A 3,689-nucleotide genomic window follows, 5' to 3' on the forward strand; every position below is an offset into this window, starting at 1 on the left:
CCTGATTTACGAATAAATTCTTTACAAATCCTACCATGTGGATTCATGGATTTTTTTTCACATTCTGTCTCTCACAGTTGAAGTGTACCTCTGGTGCAAATTACTGACCTCTGTCATCATTTTAAGTGGGGGAACTTGCACAATCGGTGGCTGACTAAATACTTTTTTGCCCCACTGTATGCTGCCACAGTGAGGTTTATATCTTTAGGTATGTGTGTTTTTGAAGGGATGCCAAATGCTGTCATTTTTCTGTAAAGCGAATTTACCTTGCCTATGGGTATAAATATAGTTACCTTGACCATGACCTTGTCCCCACTGCTGTTCTGCATAGGCATGAACCACTTCAGTGAGCTCCCCAACAAGACTAGCTACAAATACCGACTACGTAAGGGAGCACTTGTCAGCAACCTCCTGTACATGGATGACATCAAGCTGTATGCCAAGAGTGTATGAGACATTGATTCACTGATCCACACCACCAGGATATCCAGCAATGACATCAGAATGTCATTCAGACTGGAGAAATTTAGTCGGATGATAGAAAAAGAGAGGAAAGGTAGTCAGAACTGAGGGGATTGAACTACCAGAAGGCAACATTGCAGACATGAGAGGACAGCTACAAATGCCTGGAAATCCCACTGGCAAATGGGAACAATGAAGAGGCCGCTAGGAAGGTCTATTACAACAGGTAAGACCCCAGGTGCAGGCTGTGTAAAGATGCCCCAGAGACAATCCAGCACATAACAGCAAGGTGCAAGATGCTTTAAGGCAGGGCATACATGGAGCACCATAACCAAGTGGCCGGCATAGTGTACAGAAACATTTGTGCCGAATACAGCCAGGAAGTCCCGAGGTCAAAAGGGGAAGACGCCCCCAAGGGTGGTGTAGAATGATAGGGCCATGATCCTGTGAGACTTACAAATACAGACGGACAAAATGGTGGTGGCTAACCAACCGGACATCGTGGTGGTAGATAAACAGAAGAAGACAGATGTAGAGATAGGTGTAGCGGTTTCGACTGACAGCAACATCAGGAAGAAGACCCGTCCAAACAGAAGCACTGTGAGCAGAAATGAGTGAAAAACAAGTGACAAACTTCTTAATGTAAAAGGAAGGTCTTTAGAACCTAGGGGATCAAAAGGGTAAAAAACACCTAAACAAGGACTAGCTTGAGCACCTATGATGACGTGATTTGCTTTGCCTAAGACAATTTAGTTGCAGTGGTAGGAAGCGTTTAGGGAAACAGTTGCATGCATGTCCTGGAGGTATTGTAATTATCTGGCGTGGATTTATTTTATTTTTGTTTGTTTGTTTTTCATTCCTGCAAGATCTTTTGACTGGAAGTTTGTGTGAGTAGGATCAAGGCCTCTGTTTATTTTGTATTTTTGGTCACTTACATAAACAGCAAACACAGCTCCTATCTGGAGAAAAAGTTCTTCTGCTTCATCTCTGGCTCGTTTCTTTATCCTCCATCTCTCTTTTGTTTAGGAGCCACTAAAAGCCATTAATGTGCAGTCATTCCTGTTACAAACTTTTTGTGTTTCACAGACTGCTGTTTGAGTATTAAACTTCAAACGAGAGTCAGATATGAATTTTAAATTTTTGAATGGTACACAGTTAATCAGGGTCTCCTTTTGCTGAATTAGAAAAGGTAAGCCGGAAGGCACGCTGTGAAGGGGCACATGTGGGAAATGGTTAAGTATCACTGTTTGAAGGTTTGAATGTGAACATTGTTCTGTTACAGTCAATGGACTAAACCAGAGAAGAAGAAAACAGACTTTACCATGAACATCCTCAGTGTGGATCAGTATAATATCAGCCTTATATCTGCAATTTAGTGTCAGCACAACTTTCACATCATATTCATCTCAGCACAACTAAAACATACTGACTGACCTCAGAGTTTCAAGTCCACATCCTGGACTCTCCAGGAAACCACACAGATGCTTCACTCCTGAATCCTGCAGGTTGTTATGGCTCAGTCAGTCTCAGATGGGAGGGGTTGGACTTCAGTGCTGCTGCCAGATAATCACAGCTGATCTCTGACAAACCACAGCCTCAATCTGCATAAAGAATGAAAGATGTAAGTTTATTAGACAAAGTGTGAGCTTGAAATCATTCAGTGTTTCATCATCTGTTCAGAGCTGAAGAAGGTTCAGAATGTAGAAGTTTAGAAAATGGAAACTCCAAACAGCTGAAGCCAACAGGAAGCAGCTTCAAACAAACACAACAAGAGAAAAAACTCTGAATGTTTCACATTAAAGTCGTACATTTATCATAAAAACAGGACAAAGACTTGAAAAAGTCGTGTTTTTCCTTCCAGGAACCACAAGGCTTCACTTTTAAAGGTGAAGTGTGAAAGAAATGGACATATTTGAAGTCCAACACCTTTTTCCAGTCACATTATTAAAGCAGACAAACTACAAGCTCATTTTCATTCCAACAAGTCATCTTCTGACCTGGACTAACAACACTGGTCTCTATGTGCAGCTGGCTGTGAGACCAGTGCTCAGGGAGCGTCTACAAAGTGCAACACTGAAAGAACATCACACACTCATTTGCTTCCAGCACTTTCACACAAACATCTACTGTCATTATTGTCACCAAACTCTGTGGATCCTTTATTGCAAATTCAAATGGTCAGACAAAAGAGGGTTATGAGGAAATATGATGGAATGTTATGTATTAGCAGCAAGTTATTGAAGCATTTTCCATTTTTACAAATTAAATACCATTGCATACCGACGACATTGAAAAAAGCCACATAAAATTCTAAACGTTTTAGATCTGAACTTGTTGTGTGCTGTGTGTACATACACAACAAACATATTTTATTTTTTCAGCAAATTCCTTCTCAAAATAACCCACTTGAAAAAAAATCAACACCAAGAGACAATGACTTAGTCCTCACGTTTCTAAACAAGAAAGAAAAAAATAGTGACTGTGGGTTCATCCAATTCTCACAGAAAGCAAAAGCAGGGAGAATTTCATGGTTTAATCCAGGAGTCGAAACTGTAACTTCTTTGTTGCAGAAACCTACAGTAGGATGATTGTTTTTGTTTAAATCAACCAAACTGCCTGAGTTAGTTAAGGATATACTTCATCCACTGACAGCCTCAACACAGCATTTAATCTGTTATTAGACTCAATTGGTTTCTCTCAAAATGTAAAAGAACCCACCCACCACTTTAATCACACTCTAGATCTTGTTTTAACATATGGCATAGAAACTGAACATTTAACAGTGTTTCCTGAAAACCCTCTCCTGTCTGATCATTTCCTGATAACATTTACATTTACAATAATTGATTACACAGCGGTGGAGAGTAGACTTTATCACAGTAGATGTCTTTCTGAAAGCGCTGTAACTACGTTTAAGAATACAATCCACCCACTGTTATCATCTTCAATGCCCTGTACCAACACAGAGCAGAGCAGCTATCTGAACGCTACCCCATTAGAGGTCGATTATCTTGTTAATAATTTTACCTCCTCACTATGTACGACTCCGGATACTGAGGCTCCTGTGAAAAATAGAGCCTCAAATTAGAAGTAATTGACTCCATAGTATAATTCTAAGCTGTGTGGGTTGTTTCTGTAGCAGCCATACCAGCTTCTGATACCATGCTCCTAACTTCACCTTTATTAGCTTTGACAGTCATGTCTTTCTTTTCTCTCTCTCCGTTTCC

The sequence above is a fragment of the Haplochromis burtoni genome, unplaced genomic scaffold (assembly GCF_018398535.1).
Source record: "Haplochromis burtoni strain Fernald_Lab_line unplaced genomic scaffold, NCSU_Asbu1 Contig_1775, whole genome shotgun sequence".
In the NCBI taxonomy this organism is placed as follows: Eukaryota; Metazoa; Chordata; class Actinopteri; order Cichliformes; family Cichlidae; genus Haplochromis; species Haplochromis burtoni.